We start from the raw sequence: 15,452 nt of genomic DNA, 5'->3' as shown, positions 1-15,452 counted from the left end.
GTTTATATAACAGCAGCTCTAGCTTTGCTTTATTACAACAATGTAAAAATGCCATTTTAAATGTTTTCTCCCACTAGGGGATGATTCATACCAAACCCCTATTTAGCCTATTTTGTCTGAAAAATGACGTGGCTATTCAAGAAGTTAAGTTCAAAACCACAATGTTTGCACTGAGTAAACAAAATGTGACCCAGCTGAATGTACTAAGTTCAATTGTGCACCAACGTCACCTGGCCCTGAATCTGTATCCTGATGAGAACAATAACAATTTTAAGATACTAACATCATCATCATCATCATCATCATCATCATCATCATCATCATCATCATCATCATCATCATCATCATCATCATCATCATCATCATCATCATCATCTTCTCCTTCTCCTTCTCCTTCTCCTTCTCCTTCTCCTTCTCCTTCTCCTTCTCCTCCCCCCAGAAGAATGGCTTCAACAATTCTCATATTCGTTAAGCAAAATGAACACTTTGGATAAAAGTTATTATTTATATTTATTTTATTACATTTCTATATCGCCCTTCCCTTTCTGGGCTCAGGGCAGTTAACCAAAAGTAAAGACTTGTCTCTAGTTTAGAATACTACTGTTCCCATTCTTGTTAAGAAGAGCATGTCTCCAATATGGTCTTGCTTAGCTCAATATGTAAAAACTCTCCACCTGTTGTGGCAAAGGAACACATGCAAAGGTATGTCCAGTGAAGGAAAACCTTCACTGAACAGTTACTAAAATTACAGCGGAATAAAAAATGCTACTCTGGAAAGTGGACTCTACGGCATAGGTGTCAAACTCGCGGCCCTCCAGATGTTATGGACAACAGTTCCCATCATCCCCTTGTTGAAGCAGCGGATTTACTCAGTGTAGACCACCTTGCAGGACGCAATGTAGACAAGAACTGACAGACACACAGTCACCAGTGCAGTTCTATTTATTGCTATCTACTGACAAAGTGCTTCACCAGACCACAGGTGTTTTCAGGCACACATCACTCTGCAGTCTGTGCAAACTATATACAAATCTGGTACCAATCAGGTGCCCTCACCTTATCAGGTTTGCACATGGTACATGTTGTGCACTCAGTCATAATCTGCACACGGCACCTGTTAGAAGGAGGGTCCAGCTGTCATTTAGATTTTGCTCATCTAAACAGCTACACAGTTACACAAGCATGATGGGAACTGTAGTCCATAACATCTGGAGGGCCACGAGTTTGACATCTGTGCTCTATGGCGTTACACCCCACTGAAGTCTCTCCCCTCCCCAAACCCTGCCTTCCTCATGCTCTAATTCTGAATTTTTTAGGCGTTTCACAACCTGGAGCTGGCAACTCTGTTCTCATCACAGAATGAGATATGAAAGAAAGCCAATGTGATTCTGGGCTGTATCAATAGGAGTATAGTGTCTAGATCGAGGGATGTAATTGTACCTCTCTCTTCTGCATTGGTTAGACCTCATTTGGAATATTGGGTCCAGTTCTGGGCACCGCAATTCAAGAAGGATATGGACAAGCTGGAATGGGTCCAGAGGAGGGCAACCAAAATGGTAAAAGGTCTCTGGAATCCATGCCCTATGAGGAGAGATATGTTTAGTTTGAAGAAGAGATGGTTAAGAGGTGACATGATAGCCATGTGTAGATACTTGAAGGGATATCATATTGGTGAGGGAGCAAGCTTGTTTTCTGCTGCTCTAGAGACTAGAATCAGGAGTAATGGGTCCAAGGTGAAGGAAAAGAGATTCCACCTATACATCAGGAAAAACTTCCTGACAGTAAGGGCTGTTTGACAGTGGGATGCACTACCTCAGAGTGTGGTGGAGTCTCCTTCTTTGGAGGTTTTTAAAGGGAAGCTCAATTGCCATCTGACAGGTATGCTTTGATTGTGTGTTCCTGCATTGCAGGGGGTTGGACCTGATGGCCCATAAGGTCTCTATGATTCAACTCTATGATTCTATATATAGGTGAATTGATTTCTGGCAATGACAACAGAATGAGAGGTATGAAATTTCCAGAAATGTTGAAAAAAACAAGTTGCTGGGTAGGGGTGGGGTGGGGATGACTTTTTTCCTTAATAAATTTCAATTTATTTCACTGCTTTAATAGCAAAAAATTAATGATTTAGAACTCGGCAAATCTGTGAAATGTAGAAGCAAGCAAAAGCAAAAACCAGACAGACAAAGCTGCAACCTGTCATGCTCTATAGTCCCTTAGCAGACTTCACTGGAGAGGTAGGGGAATCGAAGATGAAAACAGAACACAGGTTATCACAAAACAAATAAACCAGGTGGAAAAAGGCTAAATGTATGTTCTTGTATTGCAAACCTAAAATGTTTATGCCTGTGTAATGAAAAAATTAAGTGAGACATATAAAGGTTGATTCATACGGTATATAATCACCGAGAATAGTGTACCACTTATAAAGTTATATCAACACAGAAACATAATGTTGGTTCACATATAGCTAATACATAACTAAATTGTTTACATAATATACAGCCCTGGTGGCGGGACTCAACACCACTTTGGTGCTGCCCCACAGCCTCAGCAGCAGAAAACAACAAAAAGGGCTCCCCACTGTTACTGCAAATAGTGAGAGTCTGTCCCTTTTAAAGTGGGGGAATTACCAAGAGCAGACTGCTGGCTTAGCAAAAGATCAGGCAAGCTCGAGATCTTTGTGGATTGTGTATACAAAGATCGGCTTTTGCAAGACATCCACAGGAGTGCAAAATAAAGTGTAACAAATTTATTTAGGAATAATAGGGGTACACAAGCACACAGTAATCAAAGCAGCAGAACACATATACAGTCCTAGGATATAAGCAGTGTTGAGAGGATAGGTTTGGAATAGATGATGAGAATTTGAGGAGTGAGGGTTACAGTCACTTGGAGAGGAAAGGTCCAGTGAACACAGCTGAGTGACCTGTGCTTAGCTCTAGTAGAAGGAAGAACAATGCATTGGGGGCAATATCCATAAACAGAGAGGTGTCCAGAGAAATTAAACACTGGCTACTTGGAAAGGGAGCTTTTTATAGGGAAAAAGGGACCCTCAGAGTTACGAAGAGAGGCCTTTAATCTCACAGTACAAAGTGGCATCCTGCTTTACCAGGAAAAGACAAGTGACAGACATTGACTTTAAGTGTGGATTCATTAAGCTAATGGTTTGAGTGTCCGGAGATGGGGAGAGTGCTGGGTCAATCACAACTATAAAACAATGGCAATGTAAATAAGATGGTCAGTAGAGAGAGATTAGTCAGAGGAAGAAGTTTTGGGGTTAATACAACAGTAGCTGGAACACTTGGGGCAAACACATTAACAAGTCCTTTGTCTTTGCAGGGCAGATAATCAAAGGCTGGGGATGGGAACACTCTCCAATGCAGGGGCATTATATTCTCTTAATCTCTTTAGTGTGTTGCAAGTGTTTTGCAAGGCAGATACAGGTAAGGGCTAGTCCAGACAAGATTTTACTATGTCCTTGGGGGTACACTAGCCAATGCAGAGAATGGGCTCCCCATTTTGGCACAGCACTGCTAGGTATCCCAAGAGTTGGCAGGATGGATAGAGACACTGCTCTTAAAAAGAGCCCCACCCACACACACACCCACCATGGATCAATCTGATAACACTGCTGCCAAAGAGCCTTTCATTGGACTCTATGTGCTACCCTCTGTGCTGGCATTCCACCTGGCAAACACTGGAAGGAAACCAACTAAGGTCAGCTCCACCCCTGGCCAAGCTCCAGAATGCCCGGGGCACACCAGCGCAGCTTCCTGTGCTGGCAGGTCTGAGGACAAGCAGTGACCTCCAGGTCAGGTGATGCAGAGCTGTGTGGTACCTGGCCCACTGGGTAAGTTTCCCCTTCACCAGCATATTTGCCTCTTGTGCCAGCCGGGTGGCCACCCATGCTGGCTCAGGGGTGTGCCAGCTCCAGAGGGGAATTCACTTCCCCCCGGCCGAGATTAGGCTGCCTGGTTCATACAGTCATCACACACAGAACACATCTCATACAGAACACGCACATTTTGTAGCAAACAAAAGGAACCATATGATAGGAGAAGAAAGTTTTATACAGTCCAAAAAGAATTAGCAGTATACCTGGACATCAGCTTAAACGTTATAGCAATGGGTTACATTCCACACAAAAGCTCTATTAATGGACTACACAGGCTGCCTTTAGCCCCATCAAGCCTTGCAACTGCCTTGTGTTTTTATCAGTCCTTTCTTTTTGATGACACAGATCGATGACACACCCAACCCTCCCAGAGTTCCCCCAATCTGCTTGACTCGCCATTATGTCCAAGACTGTCTGAGAAGGCAATGCAACATCCAACTCACTTTCTAAAAACATCTGGTACCGTGTTTCCCCGAAAATAAGACAGTGTCTTATATTAATTTTTGCTCCCAAAGATGCACTATGTCTTATTTTTAGTGGATGTCTTATTTTTCTGTGTTCTGTTCGTCGGGCATGCTTCCAAACAAAAACTTTGCTATGTCTTACTTTTGGGGGAAGCCTTATATTTCGCACTTCAGCAAAACCTCGACTACATCTTATTTTCAGGGGATGCCTTATATTCGGGGAAACAGGGTAGGTACCAGGCAAAGTGTGGACAGGCACAGCGTCCACAGGTGCCATGGTGGGAACCCCTTTCTTAGATCATTACAGATCAGGAGAGACTTTTGTGGGACTTTGCAAAACAAACTCTTGCTTAAATGTTGGATCCCACTGGGGAAAGAAGGTCCACAGCCTCAGTGCCTCAGTGCCTCAGGTGACACACTCTATTCCTGGTAGCTGACACACTTCATAACCAATAAAGTCACTGAGGATTCATATTTCTGTATACCTGCAGGCCAGGTCCACAGACAATCTAAGTTTTATGGAGCATGTGCACCTCCTAATCCAGAGGTGTCAAACTTGTGGCACTCCAGATGTTCATAAACCACAATTCCCATCAGTCCCTCTTAACATGCATTGGCTATACTGGCAAGGGCTGATGGCAGTGGTGGGATCCAAAAATTTTAGTAATAGGTTCCCATGGTGGTGAGATTCAAACTGTGGCGTAGCGCCAATGGGGCTGGGCTGGGCACAACAGGGGCATGGCTTGGCATTCCAGGGGCAGGGCAATCCTGGGCGGGGCTGTGGCAAGGACACAGCCGCTGCGCCGGTCCTTGGGTGGGAAACTAATGCACATAGGCGCAGGCTGCCACGCACGCTGGTGCACCTCCTGCTAGACTGCTTCAAGTTCTGCGCGCTACTGCTGAGAGGAGGGGCGTAACGAAGGCAAAAATCACGTGGCAAAATCACCAATTAGTAACCTCCTCTCGGCACACACCAATAATTAGTAACCTACTCTCGGGAACCTGCGAGAACCTGCTGGATCCCACCTCTGGCTGATGGGAATTGTAGTTCATGAACACCTGGAGGGCCGCGAGTTTGACACCTGTGTACCTGATCTATATTCTTCAAGGACAACCCCAGGGAAGAATTTACTAGACTGCAGCAGTGATCATATTTACTAGACTGCAGCAGTGATCATATTTGTTGCCTCCAGAAGAGGTGCTGTTGCTACATCAGTCAGAGCTGAAAAAGAACGACGTGCCATATAGCTTCATAACTGGTGTGGGGGTTTTTGTAATGCATACTAGCAGCAGTATGGACATGTGGAAAAATGTTAACCCCCAAAGCACATCCTCTTACTCTCAAAGTCCAGTTATATTAATCTAGTATGGGGGGTCCGGTCGTTATTCTAGCCCTGATATTTTTCCCTGGTTCCCTAACCCTAGGCCCCTTCCGCACGTGGATTTTGCCATTCTGCACAGCTTCAAAGAGTATTGAAAGCAGTTTGAAAGTGCATTATTCTGCATGTGCGGAAGGAGCCCTGGTTTCTGGCAGGAAAGGTGGCATGGTATAACCTGACCTCATCCAATCTCGGAAGCTAAGCAGGGTCAGCACTGGGATGGGAGACTGCCAAGGAAGACTCTACGGAGGGAATAAAATGGCAAACCACCTCTGATTCTCACTCGCCTTGAAAGGCCCTCATTGGAGTTGCTGCAAGTTCACTGACACTTGAAAACACGTCTGTGAGTAACTCTAGCTTCCGTTTCTTAACATTAAAAGCATGTTTACAGTTCTAAGAAACGTTCTGCATACTTTTTACCATCATATTTTGCTCCCAAAGCCACCCTAAATCTGCTTCTAGCCAGTAGCTGCATGCCATTAATCCTACCTAGCACTGAGTATTTCTGCATTAGGGAGTGTTAAAAATAATTATGCATTAATCGTCTTTTATCCTCACTGTAGAAACTCAACCACACTGACCTGGTTGTAGTATTCAAGCACACTGTCCCCTGGATTAGTTGACAATGCAAAACTTCAGCCTGGCTCTGAAACAGACACAAAAATGCAGAAACCAATGAATTTAAAGGAATACTCGGCGGAACGTATCATTCTAAACTGTGGTCTGAAAATGGCCTCCAAAATCATATGCGGAAAAGAAAGGCGTGTTAATCAGCTTAACTAGGAATCCATTTACCAACCAGCTCTGCTCTAGGAAGGAATTACACTAACATGAAAAAAAAAATCAGAATTTTAGCTCATCTGTACATTGACTCTGGATCCCATTTTCCTTGGCTCTTCCCTGCTAGTTTTAATTTAACAAATTGTCAGAAGATGGAACTTAGCCTCTGCACTGCTCGTCAGAAAAGCAACGTGTCAACACAATGCAGAACCACCAACGGCACAGGACATTTGCCACGTATGAAACTTGACAGCTCAGTCCAACTGAACAAAGGAACCTGAGAATTGGAATGGATTTGGAGACACCAAAGTTTGTAAGGTGCAAAGACAGCTATGCTATGCACCTCTGTGGGAGACGTTTGCAATGTATTGGGGGCTATGTCTCAAAATTAGTCTCAAAATCATCCAAGAAAAAGTGGAGAAATGTTCAAGATCTGTTAAAATTGTCCAGTGCTTGGTTCAAAAGAATGCATTCTGTTTCAAATTAAAAAACAAGGGGGAAAAAACCCCAAAGCTTCCACTGCATAAGAGAAACGATGCTTTTAAATTAGTATTCCCAAGTTTGGTGCATCTTCTTTTAATAAATGGCAAAATTAAGGACTTTCCCGTGTTATTCAAACTCATACCTTTACAAAGATGCCAAGATGAACATGTGGGAAAAGGCTTGGAAAGAGATAATTAAAGAAATGCTACATAATATAATATCTGCAAGAATAGAAGAAGAAGAGTTTGGATTTATATCCCCCCTTTCTCTCCTATAGGAGACTCAAAGGGGCTTACAATCTCCTTGCCCTTCCCCCCTCACAACAAACCCCCTGTGAGGTGGGTGGGGCTGAGAGAGCTCCGAAAAGCTGTGACTAGCCCAAGGTCACCCAGCGGGCATGTGTGGGAGTGCACAGGCTAATCTGAATTCCCCAGATAAGCCTCCACAGCTCAAGCGGCAGAGCTGGGAATCAAACCCGGTTCCTCCAGATCAGAGTGCACCTGCTCTTAACCTCCTACGCCACTGCTGCTCCTTATAAACACTTGTAAACATTTATAAACACTCCATTGTTTCACCATGAATGTCTTTCTGTGTATTGTTGAAGTTTTTCATGGTCAGAATCAACTGGCTGTTGTGGGTTTCCCAGGCTGTGTGGCCATGATCTACTAGTTCCTGTTCCTAATGTTTCACCTGCATCTGTGGCTGGCATCTTCTGACTGCGACATGCCTCTGAAGATGCCAGCCTTAGAAATGAGTGAAACGTTAGGAGCAAAAGCTAGCAGACTTACAGCCACACAGCCCAGAAAATTCACAAACCATCAATGTCTTTCTGTGTGCAGTGATAAAATTTCCAAAAAGTAAAGTACAAGAAAATGAAGCATAATACAGAAATCCTCTCGTCAGAGACTTCAACTTCCTTGGTGACTAGTATGTCATGCATAATTTGAGAAAAGAGGTTACACTGGGATTCTTAAGATCCCTGAAAATTATCCTAATCAACTGATCGTTGTTCAGGATTTAGCAGAGTTCTCAGAAAGAGGGCAATGGTAAGAACTGAGGTCAGATGGCTTAGCTGCCAGGCTAGGCTCAAGAAGCAGATGGCTTTACATTTGCGTCTAAATAAGACCATGGGAAGGGGGAGTGCAAATGCCATAAGAATCCCACCACCACCAAAGACACTGCAGAAAGCTACCTTTGGCATATCAAAGGCCCTTTCCGCACGGGCCATTTACGGCGCTCTGGGGACAGCAAAAACGCCGTCCCCAGGGAGCCGTTCACACAGGCGGCGCTGCTAAAACGCAGCAGCACTGACCTGGCTCCCCTCCACCACCCCCAGGGCGGCGTCAGGCCACCTCCAAAAACCTCCCTCCTGGAGAGAGGTTTTTGGAAAACAGTGCGTTCCCGCCGGCGCGGTGCGAACGGCACCGCCGGGAACACGCTGTTTTCCCCATCCCTCTCCCACTCACCTTGTCACCGTTGCTCTACTGGACTGCTGAGACCCTCCCTCGTTGTCCTCCGACCCCTGGAGGTTGGAGGGCAGCGTGGGCGGGTCTTAGGAGTCCAGCAGGGCAACGAAGGCGACGAGGTGAGTGGGAGAGGGACGGGGAAAACAGTGTCTGTGCGAACGGCCCCCACCCCTCCACTGGCAGAATTCCTGCCGGTGCAGGGGCGCCTTTTCTGCAGTGCGGAAAGGGCCAAAGAGATCCAAACAAAAGAGCTAACATTATTGACAAATAATAATCCCCTGGTCCTATGGATCTGGGAAAGAATAAACAGAGGAAAATATCAACTATCAATTGCCAATAAAAATAATTATCAACATGTTCAGATCTGTGGATACTTAAATCCAGAGACTTGGGCCCATAAGCACACAAGACAGATCTTCCTACATATCTGAAATATACTCCAGGTTGGCAGAAAAATCAGATTAAAAAAAATTAAACACGCAAGTAGTAGAAGCAGTACCCACATGTCCTCAGTGGCTGTTGCCAGATAACCACAACAATATTTCCAGCCTTTAAGCCTTGGTTTCAATAGTAAAACATGAGGGACAGGATCCTCTCCAGGGACTGTTTTGGCCCTTCACAGATGATTCATTGAGGTCAAGCCTACCAGCAACTACCAGGCAACTTGCTATAACCCTTCTAACATGGGACTCTTCACATGGGACTACCAGACTTCTTCACCACCTACAAAACAATGCACTATGAGGCACCCAGCTATGAAGAGAAGGAAAACATGTCAAATCACTGGTGGCTTTAATAGTCACTGTGTTGGAAGGGCCCATGCTTTGCTTCTCCAAGCAGAAGTTCTGACATTCTCTCATGTTTTCTCTCTTTTTGAGAAAGTATGAGTTCTTTATTATTAAGACTTTAGAAGCATTCAGAAGTTAAACAAACAAAACGTGAGAAAAACGCATACACAAAAAACACATAACGTAATATAGACATAATACATAATTATACATAATAAATATATACATAATAAGGAAAGGGGAGGGTTCCTGATTTCATCTGCACCGAATATAAACACACTTGAAAGTTTACTACTTACTCTTTAGTTATAATTGCACAATTAATTCTTAATTATTATTCCTAATAGGCGTAACACATATCTCTATTGAATCTTTTTTTTGCTCTTTGATTCCTCAAATTCACAAATTATCAATTCATTTTTCCTCCTATTTTATGAACATAAGAACATAAGAACATAAGAACAAGCCAGCTGGATCAGACCAGAGTCCATCTAGTCCAGCTCTCTGCTACTCGCAGTGGCCCACCAGGTGCCTTTGGGAGTTCACATGTAGGATGTGAAAGCAATGGCCTTCTGCGGCTGTTGAGCAATTCCTTTGAAAGCACCCTGGACTGTTAAGGCATTTGCAATCTCAGATCAAAGAGGATCAAGATTGGTAGCCATAAATCGACTTCTCCTCCATAAATCTGTCCAAGCCCCTTTTAAAGCTATCCAGGTGAGTGGCCATCACCACCTCCTGTGGCAGCATATTCCAAACACCAATCACACGTTGCGTGAAGAAGTGTTTCCTTTTATTAGTTCTAATTCTTTCCCCAGCATTTCTTTCAATGAATGCCCCTGGTTCTAGTATTGTGAGAAAGAGAGAAAAATTTCTCTTTCTGTCAACATTTTCTACCCCATGCATAATTTTATAGACTTCAATCATATCCCCCCTCAGACGTCTCCTCTCCCAAACTAAAAGAGTCCCAAAGCGCTGCAGCCTCTCCTCATAAGGAAGGTGCGCTCCAGTCCCTTCAATCATCCCTCGTTGGCTCCTTCTCTGCACTTTTTTTCTATCTCTTCAATATCCTTTTTTGAGATGTGTGGTGACCAAGAACTGAACACAGTACTCCAAGTCGCGGTGCGCTGCAATCTACCTAAGCTTTATGTAGGGGCATGACAATCTTTAGCGAGTTCTTATTATCAATTCCTTTCCTAATTATCCCCAGCATAGAGTTTGCTCTTTTTCTTGGCAGTTTCTGCCATACATTGAGTTGACATTCCCATGGAACTATCAACTAAGACGCCTAAATCCCTTTCCTGGTCTGTCAGGACTGATAAAGCACTGACCCCCCCCTTGTAAGCGTGTATGTGAAGTTTTGGATTTTTGCCCTCTATGTGTGCATCACTCTTACATCTTTGCTAGTACATTGAACTGTATTTTGCTATTTTCTTAGCCTTAACTCCTACCTAATTCTATCAAGCTGTCCTCTTGGGAGCTCCTCGCAATCCTTTGTGGTTCTCACCACCCTACATAATTTGGTATCATCTGCAAACTTGGCCACCACGCTACCCACCCCTACTTCCAGGTCATTTATGAATAGGTTAAAGAGCACTGGCCCCAATACGGATCCTTGGGGGACCCTACTCCCTACATCTCTCCATTGTGAGAATTTCCCATTTACACCCACTCTTTGCTTCCTGTTTCTCAACCAGTTTTTAATCCATAGGAGGACTTCCCCTCTTATTCCTTCAATATTCCTCTTATTCCTTCAATAACAAAAATGTAAGATTAGCCATTTCTACTAACTCCAGCAACTTTACATGCAATTCTTCCATTACAGATGAAGTTTTCCATTTTTGTGCATATAATATTCTTGCTGCTGATGTCATATGTAAAAATAAAGGTCCATTTTTTTTCAAACTGCCTGTCCATAAGATCCAAAAGAAAAGCCTCTGGTTTCATTTGTATATTAATCTTCTGAATTGTTGAATGCATTTGTATCCCAAATTTGTTAGCTTTGTTACAAGTTCACCATAAATGATAAAAAGTCCCTTCAAGACGATCACATTTAAAATATACATTAATAAGTTTTTATACCAATTTTATGCCAAAGTTTTCAACCAATTTCTCCACCGACAGGTACCAACAATGCATCATTTTATAAAAAGTCTTTTTAAGACTGGAGCTTAATGTAAATTAAAGCCCATTTAACAACATGTTCTCCCATAGTTCCGTTTATATATTATGCCCAAAGTGGATGGCTCATTTTATCTTACACTTTTTCACTTGTTCTTTTTCTGTGTCAAATCTCAACAAGAGCATATTTACATTTTAGCAATAACATGATCCTCATGCAGGCATAGTTCCACTTTAAATTCTTCAAAACCATTTCCTTCTATTAATAATTGAACTCTTGATTTCATTGTACAATCCCCTCGTGAAAAGTCTAAAAGGTCACGATATGTTATCCATCTGTTTTCAAACATAATTTCACATCTAAATAATGCTTCTTGCTTTGAAAGCCACCTCAACATTTCTCATGTAATCCAGGTTTCAACTCATGCCATATTCTCAGAATGGTAAACCTAATACAATGATTATGAAAAGTTTTAATAACTGTGACTTTATCAAGCCATAAATAGGCATGCCATCAGTATCTCAAACCATGTCCTTCTAGGTCAACCAATCGTCTGTTTCTCAACTGAGAGCCAGCATAGTGCACTGATTAAGACCAGGTGGACTCTAATCTGAAGAACCAAGTTTGATTCCCCACTCCTTCACATGAGCAGAAGACTCTTATCTGGCAAACCAGATTTGTTTCCCCACTCCTACATTCCTGCTGGGCAGAGGCATAGCTAGGTAAAATGGAGCCCGGTGCAAAATCTGAGTTTTGCGCACCCCCCACCCCCCGGGCAGTCACTGTGATGCTGGAATCCACCCCCAAACAGCATCACTTTCAATGGTGTTCAAGCTAGGGAGCCCACATTCACCTTAAAGGAAGAATCTGGGGTCCCCAGTTAAAACAACATTGAAAGTGATGCTGTTTTGGCCTCCCTGAACCAAACCTCACCTAACTTGGGTGGTATCATCAGGAGAGTCTCCTGAAAAATCTCTGAAATTTTGGTGCTGCTAGCCTAAAAACTGCACCCCCTGCAGGCCAAAAACTGAAAAAACACAGAGAAATACCAAAAAAACACAAATGAACCTGCAATTTGTGCGCCCCCACAAGAGGGCGCCTGGTACAACACGCACACCCCTCCCACCCCCTGGTAGTATCGCCTCTGCTGCTGGGTGACCTTGGGCCAGTCCTGGTTCATTCAGAACTCTTTCTCAATCCCACCTACCTCACAGGAGAGAAAGGCAGGGTATAAATTTCCCAACCTGCTGTGGGCATCCTTGAGGAGCTGATCTCTGAAAATCAGTTGTAATTCTGGAAGATTTCCAGGCCCTGACAGCTCTGCAAATATATATATATTGCCATTAACCAATTTCTAAAATCTCTGAGTCTCTCTTGGCCACAAAGTACTTCCCAGGAGTCAGTCCAAAGCTTTAACATATCGGTCTGGACCAGGGGTCTGCAACCTGCGGCTCTCTTGGCCATGCTGGAAGGGGCTGATGGGAATTGTAGTCCATGAACATCTGGAGAGCCGCAGGTTGCAGACCCCTGGCCTGGACTCTTAATTCAGACATCTGCCTTTATCTCCATTGGTGACAGTTTTGCAAGGCTATAAAGAGGATTTATTCATGTTGTGGCTTGTAAATGTGCTACTTCCCGACAGAAACTTGACAAACATGTTTTGTGCCAAGGGACTTGAATATCAGCCTCATTAATGCCCATTTCCCCCAAGCAATTATCAACAAGAACAAAGTCAAATGCAGCCTTGTGCGCCCACAGGTGGCCTGTGCTAACCTCTGTTTATCGATTTGTGGTCTGCATGCATCTTGGGTGGAATTCTGGAATTACATGCTGTGTGTCAAGAAAGGATGTTAGCGTACAATTAGAACACTCACAGGCAAAACAATACACACACACACACACACACATACATACACACAAACTTGTGGTAAGTTATTTGTAAATTGCTAGTAAGTTTGAATTGGGGAAAGTCTAGTTATTTTCCAATCTGTGGTTTTTCTTAATACAGATACGCAAAGAGGTAGATGGAGAAAATATCAACCCTTTAGGCAGTGGTGGGATTCAGCAGGTTCGCAACACTTCAGCAGAACTGGTTGTTAAAATGGTACTTGTAAACAACCAGTTGTTAAATTATTTGAATCCCACCACCAGAACCGGTTGTTAAGTTATTTGAATCCCACCACTGCCTTTAGGGAACTATAGATTAGAATCATAGAATCATACAGTTGGAAGAGACCACCAGGGCCATCAAGTCCAACCCCCTGCAATGCAGGAACACACAATCAAAGCACTCTCGACATATGTTCATCCTGCCTCTGTTTAAAAACCTCCGAAGAAGGAGACTCCACAACTCTCCAAGGCAGTGAATTCCACTGTCCAACAGCCCTGACAGGAAGTTCTTCCTAATGTTTAGGTGGAATCTCTTTTCCTGCACCTTGAAACCGTTACTCCATGTCCTGGTCTCTGAGGCAGCAGAGATGAGGACACAAGAAGCAGATTTATTAGCCACTACCATGTTTTCCCAAAAATAAGACAGTGTCTTATATTAATTTATGCTCCCAAAGATGCGCTATGTCTTATTTTCAGGGGACGTCTTATTTTTCTGTGTTCTGTTCGTCGGGCATGCTTCCAAACAAAAACTTTGCTATGTCTTACTTTTGGGGGATGCCTTATATTTCGCACTTCAGCAAAATCTCTACTATGTCTTATTTTCAGGGGATGTCTTATATTCGGGGAAACAGGGTAGCATAAAATTGATCTGGCTGTAAATCTTTATCAACAACCTTCCCCCAACTTTGAAAAGATCTTGCCCAGGGAAAATCTTATGCACAAACAGAGGTGTATCTGGGGGAAATGGCGCCCAAATTGTCTCTGGGAACCCCCCCTCCACCTGGAGGCAGGGTGGGGCAGGGCTCCACCCCCCAGGCCAGCTTCCAGCCCCCTCCCGGCTCCCAGCCGGCAGTCCCTTCTTCCCTCCCCTCCAAGGAGGCCAAAACCGACTGCCGTCCCTTGTCCTCCAAGAGCTGCTTTTATAAGCACTGTGGCTGGTGGGCGGGGATCAGGAGGGCCATACCACCATCCCGTCCCTTGGGGCATGTGGCTAATATTCCTCTTTGTCTTACCCCCCAGCCTGAGTGCTTATAAAAGCAGCTCTTGGAGGCTGGGGGATGGCAGTCGCTTCTGGCCTCCCCAGAGGAGAGGGCAGAAGGGACTGCCGGCTGCCGGCTGGGAGCAAGGAGCAAGGGGGTGGTGGGGAGGGCAGCATGGACGGGGCGAAGTATCCGGAAAGACGCCTCTTCCTGGTCACGCAGTTTCACTTTGGCAACCTCCTAACGTGACCAGATTAGTGGCCCCTGGGGACAGAGGGTACTCCTCGTCCCTCGGCAAATACGCCACTGCGCACAAGCCAATGTGGAATAATGGTTAAAGAGTCAGACTGAAGGAGAACAATATATGCAACCAAACCATGGAATATAACAATGAAAACATTAAAACAAATACATGTGACAGTGAAAAGAAAGTTGCAAATCGTTCTAGAGCAGCTATTACCCCCAGGGACTGACATCATCTTCCGAAAAGCCTAAATTAAAACGTCAGCCACTAGAACATAAGAACATAAGAACATAAGAACAAGCCAGCTGGATCAGACCAAAGTCCATCTAGTCCAGCTCTGCTACTCGCAGTGGCCCACCAGGTGCCTTTGGGAGCTCACATGTAGGATGTGAACGCAATGGCCTTCTGCGGCTGTTGCTCCCGATCACCTGGTCTGTTAAGGCATTTGCAATCTCAGATCAAAGAGGATCAAGATTGGTAGCCATAAATTGACTTCTCCTCCACAAATCTGTCCAAGCCCCTTTTAAAGCTATCCAGGTTAGTGGCCATCACCACCTCCTGTGGCAGCATATTCCAAACACCAATCACACGTTGCGTGAAGAAGTGTTTCCTTTTATTAGTCCTAATTCTTCCCCCCCAGCATTTTCAATGAATGTCCCCTGGTTCTAGTATTGTGAGAAAGAGAGAAGCATCCAGTTTGACTTGTTCTTGTCTGAGACAAAAGACAGCCTGCTCCGGTGGC

General features: G+C 44.2%; 1 protein-coding gene across 8 annotated transcripts in view; it reads right to left on the bottom strand.

Annotated features, from left to right (window-relative positions):
• MAP2 (microtubule associated protein 2) overlaps nucleotides 1-15,452 on the bottom strand; it is a 385,117-nt gene that overhangs the window by 279,782 nt on the left and 89,883 nt on the right. For all 8 annotated transcript variants that reach the window (XM_048484968.1, XM_048484977.1, XM_048484972.1 and 5 more), the window contains exon 3: nucleotides 6,323-6,387. The gene's annotated coding sequence lies outside the window, so the exon portion shown is untranslated. The remainder of the gene's footprint in view (nucleotides 1-6,322; nucleotides 6,388-15,452) is intronic.

This window comes from Sphaerodactylus townsendi, linkage group LG02 (genome assembly GCF_021028975.2).
Source record: "Sphaerodactylus townsendi isolate TG3544 linkage group LG02, MPM_Stown_v2.3, whole genome shotgun sequence".
NCBI classification, from domain to species: Eukaryota; Metazoa; Chordata; class Lepidosauria; order Squamata; family Sphaerodactylidae; genus Sphaerodactylus; species Sphaerodactylus townsendi.
This window is presented reverse-complemented; position numbering and strand designations above follow the sequence as displayed.